Source organism: Dermacentor variabilis, chromosome 5 (assembly GCF_050947875.1).
Source record: "Dermacentor variabilis isolate Ectoservices chromosome 5, ASM5094787v1, whole genome shotgun sequence".
Taxonomy (NCBI): Eukaryota; Metazoa; Arthropoda; class Arachnida; order Ixodida; family Ixodidae; genus Dermacentor; species Dermacentor variabilis.
Genome location: NC_134572.1, coordinates 140,450,156 through 140,467,344, shown reverse-complemented (window position 1 = coordinate 140,467,344; position 17,189 = coordinate 140,450,156).

The window sequence follows — 17,189 nt, the reverse complement described above, 5'->3', positions numbered from 1 at the left end:
TGTTCTCATACATTAATAAAAAAACAGCCGGTATAGACGATAGGTGGCGTTAAATTATTCTAAGTTTTAGCGCACTGGCGGCAGTAATGAATTCAGTTCTTATTCCCTGTGCTTGAGGGGTTGTAATAAGTACCCTGTAAATTATTTATTAAAATCTTAAAGTCAGAAAGGGAAACTGCATCATATTAGAGGACTATGTAGCAGAGAGCACTGAACCTAATTTTATATCCTGTATTATTTAGCCTGCCTGGAAATATCATTGGGAAAGTATTTTTACCTATAGCAAATAAAAAAAATAGGTTATAGAGCCATTGAAGTCGGCATTTGAGGCCACGATGTCGCACACAGTCACGTAATACCTAAGAATACCATAGCAATTATCCAATCGTCTCTGGTAGCACATGCTATGAATGCTGTTAATGTAGAGATTAGAAGGCAAGTAGGCTCTTTTCACTACTGCGTTATGACGAAGTAGGACATATATAAATATCACCCGCGGTTTCCAGCCTTGAACTGAAGCATCCCTCCAAATAAATCCAGGACTACGTAGAGCAATCTATCGGGGTCCAAGCGACAAACTTCGTCCGGCGGCAAACTTCACACGCCCGGCATCAGAAATTTTAACGCTGCTCTCCCATCTGGACTGACCAGATGTACCTGTCGGACTAACGCCACCCCAGGAAGCACGCAACGCGTGGCGAAGAACATAATTCAATCCGCGAGTAGAATTGATCCAACCATAATGCCTTCGCTTCCGGTTTGTCTGCTTGTAACGGCATACAAGTTGCCGGATGACACGAATCGAAATTCACAATCACCAGCTGAGTACTTGCGTATCGTGAAGCCTGCAATAGCATTTTCGAGCACATGTGACTCCTTTGCAGATTGGTGCAACTATATTTGTGTGTAGTGCTAGAAATTTTAGCAAAAAAGCTTTGCGATAAGCTGCCGCGTCTATGGGCTGCGAAACTTGCTACAGCAGCTAAAGCTTTAAGCAAAATCGCATCGGACATCGCGCTTTTTTGCAAGTGCATATAAAGGGGCGCGGTCACGTTACGTATGCGGCGTGAACAGTACTGAACAAAGAGGCAATGCCGAATCACGCAGTTGTGCATCAAAGCAGGCATTCACGGGAACTATTTTTGGTTCCGTACTTCTTATCAATGTTAATTGTCAGCATGACTATTCTCTAAAGTGTTGCAAAGAAAGGCGCTTTTAGCTACAGCCGCAGCTTCCGCTTCTGTCATAGAAACGAGTTTTGCGCATAATTCGCCTAAAATGACAAAGGAGAGTCATTTTAACCAATCGATATTGGGCACTGCGTTAACAAGAGTATTGACCGGGTCCGACAGCGTTACGAATACATTGCTTCAAATTCGAAGCCGCCTCGTCGTTTGTTTTCCTTACGCGTGACAGGTCACCATGAAAGTTCGCGGCATGTACCTCAGGCATAGGCAGTTAGAGAAAGGTATCATGAGGACGCCCTTGAATAACTGGCGAGGCAATCAACCAGGACATCTCCAGCATATCATTAAAGTTTGCATCTCTTGCTTTCTCTCATGAGGGCCACAACGTTCATCATATACTACCTTTGTAATCACTGCTGTTACTAACCATGGCGTTCATACGAACAGTGTTTAGGTTCTATTGCAAAAGGAAAAAAAATTGTGGGGATTTACGTGCCAAAACCACTTTCAGATTATGAGGTACGCCGTAGTGGAGGACTCTGGAAATTTAGACCACCTGATTTTCTTTAACGTGCACCTAAATTTAAGTACATGGGCGTTTTCGCATTTCGCCCCCATAGAAATGCAGCCGCCCTGGCTGGGATTCGATCCCGCGAGCTCGTGCTCAGCAGCCCAACACCATAGCCACTGAGCAACCACGGCGGGTCATTACGAAAGGAAGCTTACCATAGTGTGAAAAAATAATCAAAACCGGTAGCCTGAAAATATCTACGACCTCTAATCTACTCATGGAGCAGAAATTCCACGGCATTAAGCGAATTCGAAACCAATATCGGTTGGCAGTGCAAATCCATACAACGAGGCCAAAGGATAATACTAAACGACCTAATTTACCTTTCTCAACTCTATGATGACGCACAGCGGCTGCGTAAGTTCTACTGCGCAGGAGACTAGGGAGAACACTGGACTCGTATTCTTTGCAGTTGCCTTCCTAGACATAAGTGGCTTGTGCACACTACAACCAGCCCAAATGAAGACTTTCCGACAATGAAAAGACTATCTTACAAACGAAGCGCTTTCTTACTTAAGTGTACACCACGTTTTTCGCATTTTGGAGAGCGAACTGCCGCTGTAGCAACCTGCTCCAGCACGGAAGGATACCTTTTCGGTGATATTGCTGCCAAGAATTGTAGTTATAACTTGAATGTAGTGGGGCATAGTGCCTCATTAGTAATTGTATCAAATTTCCTGTGACGCTCACGACACATTCTAAGTTCAGAAAGTTGCTATCACGAGTTGAAAGATAAATCAAGAAAATATTAAAAACAAACAAAAATATACACCGATATGCTGTTGTACCAGCAGCTAAGATACACACACTAAAATTGATAAAACAGAGGGAATTGTCCTAAAACTTACCAGAGATTTCATTTTGTTAGGTGGTCGTCGTCGTATGCCAACTCCGAAAGGTTGTTGTTCGCGAGGACGGGGGCCAGCCGCTTATATACACGCTCCGTGAAGGCCAGGCTGGCCTATCACCTCGGCTATGCAAGAGCAGCGGAAAGTGAAATTATTCGACTCGGGAAATTACCTGCGCGAAACTGTACCGCTATGATACTTTCTTTCCTTTTTTTTCTCAGGGTCGACTTGGGGACGAAACGCGAAGAACCGTATCCGTTAGCCATGCCTTGGCAAGGAAGGGAAGCCCGCTGTGAACCTGCCGCTTCCTCCCCGAGCTGCTTTCCCCGCTTCCGGACGACATGGACAGCAGAAAGCAGTGGAGACCAGTTCCACGGGCCTGCCTCTGGCGACTGAGACGTTCGGTTTCACGGTCTGGTGAAATTCCCACAACCCTATTATGTGAGGAAATTGTTCTGCACTGGTATTGTGGTTGCTTTTTATGCGACAGACGTAGCTGCTCAGTAACGTGGTAGTCACCGTAGGTGTGATCTCAGTGTTTTTTGAATGGGTGCTACAAGCATTTGAGTAAGCATCATTGGGTGGCACAGATGCAGGGCACGCTTCGGGAAGGAACTCGGTGAAATTCGGACGTACATAACTAGGAAAAACGAAAAAGGTTATTGAAGCTAGTCGATATCTGGTGGACTTATTTTGCGGTATTTTCCCGCACCACTTATCACTGGCTCTCTTGGAAATCCTACTTTGACTCCATGTACGCCCCAATTAAAAGAGGAAAACTCCAATTATCGCGTTAGTAGAGCATCAATGCAACGTACCACATTTTAAACGAGAACAGCAGTGATAGAAAAGTGGTCAAACCAATCACTTGCGCACAGGTCTCCTGCTAATTAGGAGAAGACGCTAAGGCACTTAGCTGCCACCTGAGGAAGTGGAATGCAAATAAAAAGAAATATCCCCTAATGATACTACTAACGTAGCTGCTTTAGCACGCATCTATTATAAGCAGGTGCGTTCTTACTGTATGGTACGTCTAGCTAAACCGTGTAATTTAAACTTGCGCACATTGATCGGCACTACAATGAGAAAGCAATTCGAAGCTGGGAGAATTTTCATTTCGCCCGACATGGGGCAGCCATATTAATAAAATCAGCTCATCTGCGTCGAAAAAGCTCGGTTTCTTGCAGCACACGCTAAAAACAGCACCATCCGACGTCAAACTATTGGCCTATAATGGTAATACACAATTGAAATTATAATTTAAAAGTGCTTTGCGGGACCCTTATCTAATGAAAGACATTACTAAACTGGAAATGGTGCAACGAAAAGCGTTTTTATTTCATCTTTAATGCCTACCAGCGGAATAATTCCTGTCTTACAGCACCGAAGAGTGATTACTATACTAAGGTTTCTCCTCTGGCTTTCGTAAGTTTAATATTAGTCCTGAACACTACTCAAGACGCCAACATTTCAGACAAACTAGAGATACACATGCTCAAACCCTTGAACCGTACTTCGCGCGCATCAATATATTCAGGTATCCCATTTTTCCTCGGACCATAAATGAATGGAGCGCTTTACCAATTGAAGCGTTTCTGGAAACGGATAACCCTGAATTTGAAATCTATGTATATTTTTTTCATAAACACAGGATGCAAACAAACTATGAGGCTGTCAAATAAATGTGTCATTAATGCTTTGCGGTGTTGCATGACTATTACCTGCATATTGTTACAATAGTGTGCCCTGCTACTGAACTATGTTTTCAACACTTCTATTATAGTATATCGTTTGAATTTATTACATAGATTTTTCGTATTATGCCACGCCTGCTTGGTCTATGGACCTCCCCCCCCCAGCAGTATCTTAAAAATAAAAAAATATACAGATATGCTTTTTAAGTAATAGTTCAGAGGTGTTAACTTATGGGTTTTCATTATTGTTATGCGCAAGCTTTACGGACACGAACATAGCGCTAAAGCTTCCGTGTAATATCCAAGCTAAGTCATCATAAGAAAAGTTATTGTTTCGATCGTGGAATACGTGTATGTACACTGCCCAGCATCTCGCGTACAATATTTGGGGTTCAGTGGACGCCCAGTCACATAGAATTAGTGAGGCAAACTGTACATATGTGGTCATTGTAGGTAATTTCAATCCAGCACGCCCTGCCCGGGGTTATCAAAGCGAAAAACCTAAAGGCCACCGGGTTCCTCAGGCGCTTGCGCTCCATCGCATCACCCTTGTTACAATGGTTGTTTAGCATTCTTATACTCGAAATTCCTTCTTGATTAATGCTTCACCGACGAGCGTGCAGCTGTGAAGAGCCCTTCACGCTCTATATCTGAACCATGGAGCTTGTGACTACATCAGGCTAACCAAGGCTGACGGGGATGACAAGCGCACCCCAGGACTAGACGGGACCCTACATAAACTGCGACACGCAAACAAAAGAGCTCTCCAGAAGCAACAATGGTGAGAGAGATGGAAAATCACTCTTGGTTTAATATCATGGAGAACCGGGGAAGAGACCGTCATAGCCTTGCTCCTGATATCTAAGCAGCAGCAAGACGCACCCCTTAACGTACCGTTAGCATTACCAATTGGGATGCATTCAGGGGCAACCAGAGTTCACCTGTCCTTCAGGACGCCCCCAACCCTTCTGGCCCAGATCCAACAGCTTCAAACTCTGAAAAGTGCTACAGGGAACATCAGTGCGATGACAGAAACGTCCTATGTGTATCGGCACCTGCGCCATAGCTGGATGACCTGCAGAAGTGGATCGCTGGGCGAACGCCATTACAGTTCATAATTGGCATTGTCTTCACGTTTGGCGGAGTGAATCTCTAAGCAGACTTCGGACCTGGGCGCTATACCGTATGGTACTACACCCTATGCAAATACCAACACATACTACCAACACTTCCCACCAACCCTTGAGAAACATGACTTCATGGTTCTGCTCCAGATCACATCAATTCTATATTTCTGCAGGTCCCTGCCCTACCGACTAGGTGTTACGCAATAGGTGTTGCGTAACCCTCTAGAGGCCAATATTACAGAAGCATAAGATCGCGTGGCCTTGCAGGAGATTAACGTTACCAACGAGCCCATGGCTGATGGGATTCAGTACACACTCCTATCTAACGTAGATGACCAGGCCACCCAACATTTAAGTGCTTTCTGCAATGGCCAATGAAGGAAACGCGCAATCACAGAGGTGGCATGCTCATATCATACACTTTCCTAAACCACGCATGTCCCTGTCCCTCCAGAATCTCCCATTTAAATCCTTCGCTAGCAGGTAAACTCTTTCAGTGCGCTATACTCGACCGACTCGAACCCTTTCTTAAAGACACTCACTTCTTTTGTGTTGAAGTTTATTGCGACGTCATAAATGTGCATCTGTAATACATGATTGTTATAGGGGGAGGTCTTGAATTACAATGTGTCACGGAGTCCTCCTATCGGTACGACATAATGGGCAGGTAACTCGAAAAAGAATTGGGATACTCTTCGGCAACTCTCCGTGCCTTACCCTGAAGAACATTTTGCATTTGCTAAAGGAACACGTGTTGGATGGCCCCACTGCGGACCAAGTCAGAAGCATTCTGGACTTTCATTCTGGAGTAACGACTCCCATGACCTCATTCTCGACCCTCTAGTTTACTGCAATTGTGGCACACGCACCTAAAACTATGTTAGGGCTTTTTTGAGACCCCACGGTCACAACAGGTCTCGAAGAACTCCGACTGGACATCACAACCCCCGTACCTAGAGGACCACCACATGCCTCTACTTCCGGCCATTCTCTTTGACATGGCTATGGCTAAACGTATTTTGCTAGACCACATTCCCGAGATCCATTACGCTCTGCTCGCAGAAGACGTTACGATTTGGGCAACACAAGCATTGGACGGTGTCATTCAGGAAGCTCTCCAGCAAGCTGCATATGTAGTACAAGACGAAGTGGCCGCAGGCGGCTTTACCTCTTACCTGTGCTGTCAGAATAACAAAATTGGTGCACTCACACAGTCAGTGCCGCAGATTCGATGCCTCTCTTAATATCTCCCTGTCTACGCGTTGCTGTCCTATTACTGAACAAGCTGGACTCCGTATCTTAGATCTCCGCATTTAGTCGGTTGGCGAAGCCATGCATATCACGCATCTTCTCGGTCGGCAGGTAACACAAGGAACACGTATGAGACACCACATCACTAATGATATGACAGGCTTTCGCGAGAGGGATGCTCTTCGCATAGCACAGGCTCTTACAGTCAGCAAACCTGCTAGCTTCGATATCATGTCCTCACCCTTATTCAGACAGAGATGTCCACGTGCTTCTACCGAAGACAGTGAAGGCGTCTCTCGGGTTGCCTCCACACGCATCCACACAACGCCTTCTTCGGCTAGGTGTTGTGAACACCATAGGGGGGCATTTCCAGGCGCAGCGCAGAGTTAAGCTCCAACGTTCTGGGTGCAGCTGTCAGAGTTGTTAGTACTTACTGCTCAACACAAGCCGACAAGAACAGCAGTGAGTAGTGCGGCGGGCTCGTGGCGTCACGATAGGCATTGGAACCCTGGAGTGATGGGGTACCACCCACCGAAGAATTTTCTGCTAGTTCCAAAAATCTATAATTGAATTCCCTCTCTGATGATGATGATGTGTAGTGTTTTATGGCGCAAGGGCCAGGTATGGCCAAAGAGCGCCATGACAAATGGTAGTGTTAACGATGTATTATGGAAGATGTGACTTGGCTGTAAAGTGGCCTAAAATAGTCGCTGTAAAGTGCGTAAAATCTACGTGCTATAAAATTATGGCGATGATTAATGACGAAGACTGTGAAGATTAAAATCCATCGTAAAAGAATGATGCATTGTTTAAAATATGCGAGACGTTAAATTGCTTACAGCACTACAGCCTCGCCAGAGCCCTTGAACCACAAGGGCCTAGAGGCATGTGCTTATTCGAAATAATTATCGCAGCGACATCCTCAGAAGAGAGGAAGCGCTACGAACGTGTGGGGCTAATAACATGCAACACAACATCTTTCAAAAAACCTAAGACGGCGTTGGTGTCAAAGAGTGGTTCTGGACCAAGTAACATAACAGGATGAAGGGGGATGTGGTGCCTGTATGCTAAGAGAAAATGTTTTTTTCTTTCGGGTTCGGCTTCCCGACACTCCAGTAGGACGTGGAGGACGGTCAGCCTCTCCCCGCATCTACCACAGGTTGGAGGCTCGTTTCCCGTGAGTAAAAAGTTATGTGTGCCAAAAGTGTGTCCTGTTCTTAGGCGGCAGATTAGCACATCTGTCCGGCGGCATTTTGTTACAAGAGGCCAGAAACCTAATTGTGGCTTTATTACATGCAGTTTATTACTTATTTCTTCGTCCCACATGCGTTGCCAGTGGCTTCGTAGTTTCCTTCTTAAGAAAGGCTTCAAGTCTGTGACAGGGACCGAAGCAGTAGGATTAACTGCATGCAATGAGATTGATGTGGGCATCTGGTCGGCTAGAACGTTTCCCTCGATGCCCCTATGTCCAGGCACCCAGCATATGATCACATGTTGGTTAGATATGTATGCATTGCACAGTGCGGAGTAGAGTTCAATAAATACTGGATTTTTGTGATTACAGAAAGACATCAAGGCCTTCACAACACTGAGGGAGTCCGTATATATAACTGATTTCGGGAGTTGTGATTTGTTTATATGCTTTACGGCCGAGAGCAGTGCGTAGGCCTCAGCCGTAAAGATACTAGTTTCCGGGTGCAGTACGTCGGATTCCGAGAAGGATGGACCGACGGCTGCATAAGATACCCCGTCGTGTGACTTTGATGCGTCTGTGTAGAACTCCGTGCAGGAGTATTTGTGCTGGAGTTCACGGAAATGCATCTTGATTTCAATCTCTGGAGCATGCTTTGTGACTTCCACGAAAGATATATCACATTCTATGAGCTGCCACTCCCAAGGAGGTAGCAGCTTGGCTGGATGCATTAGGCGAAGCTCGAGGAGTGGAACGTGCATTTCTTCGCTAAGCTCCCTCACACGCAGCGAGAAAGGCTGTCTTACGGACGGACGATTGCGAAAGAGTGTAGCACATGTCATGTCATTAATGGTACTAAAACAGGGATGTTGGGGGTTTGAGTGGACTTTCAGAAAATATGTATGGCTGATGTATGTTCTCTGCAGATGAAGTGACCACTCATTTGATTCTACATATAAACTTTGTATGGGACTCGTTCTGAAAGCGCCAGTGGCCAGTCGGATTCCTGGATGGTGGACTGGGTCTAGCATCCTTAGTGCGCTCGGGGCGGCAGAGTGGTAAATCACGGCGCCATAGTCTAGTCGTGATCGAATGAGGCTTTTATAGAGATTCATTAAGCACTTCCTGTCACTACCCCACGTAGTCTGGGATAGAAGTTTGATTATGTTCATTGTTTTTAGACACTTTTCTTTGAGATGTTTAATGTGGGGGACGAAGGTGAGTCTGTAGTCAAGTATGACACCTAGAAATTTGTGTTCTTTGTTTACAGGTATCTGTTGTCCACGCAGTTCTATGCAAGGATCTGGGATAAGTCCTCTCTTTCTTGTAAAAAGAACACAAGAGCTTTTGTTAGGATTGATCTTAAACCCATTCTTGTCTGCCCACATTGACACTTTGTTCAGGCCATGCTGTACCTGTCTCTCGCAGACTGTGAGGTTACAAGATTTGAAAGCTATTTGAATGTCGTCCACGTAGACAGAGTAAAAGATGGCGGGTGGTAGTGAAGCACGAAGCGTGTTCATCTTCACGATAAATAGCGTGCAGCTGAGCACGCCTCCTTGGGGTACACCCGTTTCTTGCGTAAAAGGACGTGAGAGTGCATTGCCGACTTTTACCCGGAAGGTACGATTTGACAGATAGCTTTTTATTATATTAAACATATTACCGTGGATGCCCATTTCTGACAGGTCTCTTAAGATTCCGTAACGCCAAGTTGTGTCATACGCCTTTTCCATATCGAGAAATATCGATAGGAAGAACTGTTTATGTATAAATGCGTCCCGGATATTCCCTTCAACACGCACGAGATGATCGGTTGTGGAGCGCCCTTCTCGGAAGCCGCACTGATAAGGATCAAGCATTTTGCTCTGTTCAAGGAAATGAATGAGTCGCCGATTTATCATTTTTTCGAACACCTTACAAATGCAACTTGTGAGGGCTATCGGGCGGTAACTTGCCACTGAGGAAGGGTCTTTGCCTTGTTTCAAAACAGGGACTACAGTGGCTTCCTTCCACGCGGTTGGAAGGTACCCTGCATCCCAGATGGTGTTGAAAAGTGTGAGTAGTGTAAGTTGCGTGTCATTGTGTAAGTTTTTGAGCATTTCATACATGATTCTATCAGATCCTGGTGCGGAACTCTTGCATGCGCTCAAGGCAGCTTTCAACTCGGCAGCACTAAAACGGCAATTGTACGGTTCATTCTGTCGGCATTTATTGATGAGTGGCTTGCATTCTTCTATTTGTTTATATTTTAGGAAGGATTGCGAATAATGATTTGAGCTTGATACACTCTCAAAGTGCTCCCCAAGTGAGTTGGCCTGGTCTTGCAGTGTATCGCCCTGTGTGTTTACCAGGGGGACTGAGTATGTTTGCCTACCTCTAATCCTATTAACTCTGTTCCAGGCTTTGGCCTCATCCCTAAACGAGTTAATACTCGATAGATACTTTTGCCAACTTTCTCGTCTGGCCTGTCGGCGGGTTCGCCTGCCTTCGGATTTTACTTTCTTAAAGTTAACTAGATTCTCTGCAGTGGGAGAAGCGCGTAGCAACCCCCACGCCCTGTTCTGTTTTTTACGAGCGATCCTACAATGGTCGTTCCACCATGGGACACGCCGTTTGCAGGCCAAGCCTTTTACTTCTGATATGCATTTAAATGCGACATCTATTATGAATGCTGTAAAAAACTCGACTGCAGCGTCAATTCCTAACGAAGACAGGTCAGCCCATGACATACTAGTTAGAGATCGAAATTTCTCCCAATCAGCTGTCTCAATCTTCCACTTAGGAGCGTATGGTGGATATTCGTTTTCTTTATATGATCTTAGCAGTATAGGGAAGTGGTCGCTACCGTAAGGGTTGTCGGTAACTTCCCATTCAAGTTCAGGCAGTACAGACGGGGAGACTATACTAAGATCTATTGAAGAAAAGGATCGGTTTGCAAGAGAGTAATACGTGGGTTCTTTCTTGTTGAGAAGGCACGCTCCGGAAGAAAAAAGGAACTGTTCAATAAGGCGACCTCGCGCATCTATACGAGAGTCGCCCCACAGGGAGCTGTGCGCATTGAAATCGCCAAGAACAGCATAAGGTTCTGGCAATTGATCGATCAAGGAGTGAAATTCATGTTTGTTCAGTTGGTAATGCGGGGGTATGTAAAGGGAGCAAATGGTGATGAGTTTGTTTAGTAAGACAACTCGAACCGCCACTGCTTCAAGGGGAGTTTGTAGCTGTAAAGGTTGACACGCAATACTTCTATGAGTAAGAATCGCAACACCACCCGATGATGCGACGGCATCATCGCGATCTTTGCGAAACGTAACATAAGTACGGAGAAAGTTTGTGTGTTTAGATTTTAAGTGTGTTTCCTGTAAACACAGCACTTTTGGACTATGTTTGTGGATGAGTTCTTGCAAATCATCAAGGTTTCTAAGGAGACCTCTGATGTTCCATTGAATTATTTGTGTATCCATGTTTAAGGTAAATTGGTGCTGTGTTTACGGAAACGGAGTGGATGCCTTATATTACAGAGCCCTTTCGAGGCCCTGTAATAGGTGTTTTGTTCTTTCTGAAGCGTTCGAGCGATTCTCGACGCTCCTTAGGCGTTTGGTGCGCCTTGGGGACAGGTGTAGTGTCCATTGCCTCGTGTGATGCGCCGGACAAGCGCTCTTGCGAGCGAGAGGTTTTCTGAAGGAGTCCCGCCTTGGAGGGCAAGACCCCTGTGCCCACCAGCCCGGAGGTCGATGGGGCTCCCTGAGGGATTTGGCTGCGCTGGCCGTTGCCAGCGCTGGAAGGGGCCTCGGAGGTTGGGGCAGCCTCGGCTGCACCCACCTACGGGGTGGATGGTCCCTTCTCCTCGGTTGACGGAGCAGCGCTAGCTGCCACCGTCGCGGGGGCAGATGGCGTAACTGCCGACTCACTGCCTGTGGGTCGGACAGCCGCCGGAGGCCGTTGTGACGCTGCCCCCTTACGCGCCACATCGGCAAAGCTGCTCTTAGACAGGTATGACACCCGCCTACGTGCCTCCTTGAAATATATATTTTCTTTGACTTTGATTGTGACAATCTCTTTTTCTCTTTTCCAGGACGGGCAGGACCGCGAGTATGCGGCATGCTCGCCCTCACAGTTGACACAATGTGGAGTGTTCTGGCACGTTTCGGAGGAATGTTCTTTGTCACTGCACTTGGCACATGTCAGCCGGCCTCGACAGTTCTGTGAACTGTGGCCGAACCTTTGGCACTTAAAGCATCTGAGAGGATTGGGCACGTATGGCCTAACACGAAGTTTGATATAACCGGCCTCGACGGACTCGGGGAGGACACTTGAACCGAAAGTGAGTATCAGGTGTTTTGTATTGATCTCTTTACCGTCTCGCCTGATCTTAATTCGCTTTACATTTATGACATTCTGTTCACTGAAACCCTCCAAGAGTACAGCTTCAGTGAGCTCTAGCATGTCATCGTCCGAGACAACGCCGCGTGTGGTGTTCATGGTTCGGTGCGGAGTAACTGTTATTTGGGTCTCCCCAAATGAGACAAGTTTCGGCAGTTTCTCGTACTGATTCTTATCGTGGAGCTCCAAGAGAAGATCACCACTTGTCATTCTCGACGCCTTATATCCTGTTCCAAAAACTTCAGTTAAAGACTTCGAAACAAGGAACGGTGAAATGTTACGCACTAGTTTGTCTGGGTTTTCTGAGTGGATTACATGATATCTAGGAAAGTTCTGGACTTGTCGTCCGAAAAACTGAAAGAGATCTTCGGTGCGCCCTCGTTTGTGAGGGCGATCAGGGAGTTTAGGAAAAGCGTTTTCCATGAGTACAGTAGGGTTTTCGGCCGCGATGCCGACCACCTACCATGGAGCCCAACAGGGGGACGTGACAGGAGTTCCTGCTAGAGAAACCCTGCCAACGCCAGCCGTACATCGCTGCTATAACCAAATACAGCATAACCAAGGCTGGCTAGCTACACAAGGTTAACCCTTGCCGCCGGGAGACTAGGAAGTTAGCAGAAGTGAAGAGAAGACAGGAAAGATGAAAAAGGCGAGAGAGAAAGACGAAGATTGGAGAGGAGGACAGGAAAAGGCGACTGCCGGTTTCCCCCGGGTGGGTCAGTCCGGGGGTGCCGTCTATGTGAAGCCGAGGCCGAAGAGGTGTGTTGCCTCCGCCGGGGGGCCTTAAAGGTCCAAACACCCAGCTTCGGCTCAACCCCCAGGATCCCCTTTTCCCCAGACACGGCTAAGCCGCGCACGGCTACACGCGGGAGGGTCCAACCCTCGTGTGCTCGGGTCCGTGGTGTCGCAACACACCAAACGCCTGCTGACGCAGACGCCCCTGCGGGGTTAATTCCCTCTCTGTTCTCGTATTTCGCATGCGGCTTGTGAACGACCGTTTTCATTCCCCTCTTTGCAGAGGAAACGCTTTGCTGAGATCTTAATTTCCTTTGTATTACTACAATTTATATCTGGCCTCCGAAGAACCATGTACAACAAACTCGCCCAAAATGTAACGCTTCTGACTAACACAAAAGTTCTTCCAGGTATGAAACGCACACTGCCAATGCTTCACACCAACACCACGTAGTTTAGCGCCGCGTTAGAAGCAACGAGTGTTTGATATCTTGCGTGCGAAGTGCCAAGTGGAGAAGAAGACAAGATCATAAGACGAGAGGAAAGGGCAGCCAGTCTGGCGAATGCTTGCCGACTAAAGTATCGCCAGGAAGCCTCGGATGAATGGTGCCGACTGACGTCAATGAGCTTTTCATTCGAAAACGATTGGATGAAAGCCGTCGTTCACACGCCAGAAAGCGCGCCAACGCTACGCCCCGCTACGCTGCACGGAATTCCAAAGAAAAGAAACATCGTCTGCACGAAATCAGTCAGCTGAACGCCGTAGGCGGTAGGTCCTACTATTCCCTTAGTTAGGTAATCCTGTTCCGAATACAAATACAAATTTATTTCCTTCACTCTCGGCAAAAAAAAAATACAAAAAAGAGCGGAACTCATCTCGCAATGACTATCGATAGCAATGTGATTAAGATTCGAGCAATTTAGGGTCAGTGTATTTCTGTAATGATGTTTATGCAACATGAGTAGTGGTCTTTCTACGACTTCTATTGCTTTGGCTATATGCGACATACTCTAGTATCGGCAGACTTTGCTGTAGCATTTGATTACCATGATCATGGCGGCATGACTATGGCTGTAAAACGCAGACTCAGTGACGACGACGGAATGACGTAAATGAATTACATCGAGAGAATGACAGTTAAGTTGAGTGGTTGTAGGATACTGGCAGGATTAGCCTTGCAGTTCCTGCCGGCAATTGCTCCACCGTAGCGACACTTAAAATAAATAAATCACATACATCAGACAGAGACCTCACAATCACAAATAGTCACTCCTAAGTTCACCATGTGGAGGACAAATCCGTGTCCTGCAGGTAATGTAAAAGAAGGCGAGAAACCTCTTTCCTACAAAACTGGTTCTCGCGCGGGAGAACAATGTCCTGAAGAAAACTGTGAGGAACTCCTGTCTTCTTGAGGGACCCGCATAACACACTCCTTTCCGCGTTATACAGAGTACAGCACATAAGGTAATTTTCTATGTCACCGCACACACTACACGTTGAAGATAGTGGACAGAACGCCAAGCCAGTCTCATACATCCACGCAGGGGTACGAGCAGAGCCCCTGCGAATGCTGAGCAGGTAAGCGGCTTGGTGTCTTTTGAGGCCCTTGGTCACTCATGGCTTATGAGGTGAGCTCCACGAAGAACGTAAGTGGCACAATACCGCTTCTCTCAAGAGTCTCGTGCCCTCTTGAGCCACTTTCCCTAATGGATTCCCAGACAGCGCTTTATAGGCGAGACTGTCCGCCATTTCGTTGCCTATGACATCTATGTGCGACGGCACCCATTGGAAACGTATGGAGAAGCCTTAGATATGGAGATTGTGCACAGAGCGTAGGGAGCTAAGACGTAAGACATCAGTAGGGAAGTCGTGCTCTAACCTTTCAAGGGCAGATTTTGAATCTGTAGGAACGACGACAGGTTGAGGCGTACAAAACCGTAGCTTCTTTAGAGCTGCCTCAATGGCAACGCTTGTGGCTGTTGTGGAGGACACGACTGCAGTGAACGGACCGATCATACTTCAAAAAGGGAATGTGAAAAGCAGCTGCACTAGATCCTCTGACCTTGTCCACAGAGCCGCCAGTAAAAATTTGAAGATGACGCGCATATTCAGTCTGAAGATGTTCCAGTACGAGCGAACGCGTTGCCGCCAAAGGAGAACTCCGCTTAGCGCGAACGTGAGGAATTGTCGACGAACAATCGAGGTTCGCGAATGGCCTAAGTGGTTTCAACCTCTTATTTCGACCTCCAGCACCAAGACCCAGGTAACCAAGAGTATTAAAGGCCATGTAAGCTCGGGACTCAGATCTCTTTCGAAGGCGCTGTAGAAGGGCTCGCCCGGCTACTGTCTGTTTGAGGCGGCCAATTTGTATCACTAACCTTTGTGAAGAGACTAGGCTAAGAAGTCTCGATAGAGACTCGTGAAATACTGCATTGTTAGGAGCAGTCTGCGGAATGCCAAGAGCCCTTTCTTAGGCCCTTTCTGTGCAAAACCTCAAGTCGTTCCAGCTACGACAGCGAGGGGGAAATTAAAGGGAGCTGGTACATTATTCCACTTGTCACCACTGCATCCTGCAGCCCGATCATTGGAGAAGGGCGAGTTCACCATTGCTCACTTGCAACTCTACTGATCACATTGAGACGCGAAGATAGTGATGTCACAATCGAGTCCACAGCTCGTCGCCACTGTAGACGGTAGTCAATAATGACGCCCAAAAAGCGCTTGTGCTTCAATTGACGAAGGCAAGTTTGATGAAGGTCTATCTTCAGCCGCGCATACCGCCTTCCTCTAGCTGGAAACATGATGAAGCCAGGTTTTTTCACCGAGGGTCAACCCAACACCTTGAAGGTAATTTTGAATTGAAACTAATGCCTGTCGAGCTATCAGAGCTAAACACTTGTGTTGATATCCGGCTAACCAAAGACAAATGTCGTCCGCATATATCGACATATGGACATGCCTTCACTGTTTCTGCACTTCAGTGGGAAGACCAGCACTTACAACATTGAAGAGCGTTGGGGAAAGAACACTTCCCTGAGGTACACTTCACGATACTGCCCTTTCTGTGCTTATGGTGCGGTTAGGAGGTACCATAAGCACCTTTCCAAGTGCGGTTACCATAAGCACCTAGGTGCCAAGTGTGGTTAGGAGGTACCACTAGCACCGAAAGGTGCTTATTGTACCTCCTAACTGCACTTGAATTTTACGATCACTGATAAATGATTGAATGAATTGCAGAAGATAGCCCTTTACGCCTATGGCCTTCAAACTACTTAGTACTGAGCTTTGAACGACGTTCTCATAAGCCTTTGATACGTCTAGGAAAATATCTAGTGTTGAAAGGCCGAAATCACTACGTTCAATATGGCGTATCAAGTCCAAGACGCTATCTTGCGCGCTTAAACCTGGGCGGAATCCAGTCATGTATGTTGGCAGAGCCTTACTATCTTCGAGCCACCAAGATAAACGCTTACTTGCCAGCTTCTCCATGAGCTTAGCCACACACGACGTCAGTGATATAGGACTATACGAGGCCAAGTCTGTCTGTCAAGCTGGGCGAGTTTGTATGCATTTATAACGGTAACAGCCCGAACAAAACGACAACGGTGTGAGAGGACACAGGACGAGCGCTGATTTCAGGACGCAGGCCTCATCCTGCGTCCTTTCAGTCTGTCATCGTCATGTTGGCGCTGTTACCATTAAGAATGACAAGAGTGCTATAACGACGGCATCGGGAGAATAAGATAGCGGTTTTAAATCTTGACGATTATGTAACGACGCCAGCGAGATAACGGCAAGATAGGGACAATGGGACGATGACGACAGTATGACTTTGATGGCGTGGGGACAATAGGTACGCAATCAATTACGAAGCTTCAATGACGAGAATGGCATGACCAAGACGGCATGACGACGACAGTATGACAATGGATGCAAGATAGCGACTGTATGACGACGACGCAAAGGTAACAATGGTCACACGACAGCGGGGTAATCAGGCTCAAACGACGACAGCATCATGACGATAGAATGACAAAGAAAAAATGGCATTACTGGACGACGAAGACGGTATAATGACGAATATGACGGCGAGAGGGTGATATTTCTGAAGTGATGACTGTGATAAAATAACAGCGTGACGACAACATGATAAGAATTGTATAACGACGACTGCGTGATGACATGGAGAAGACAGGA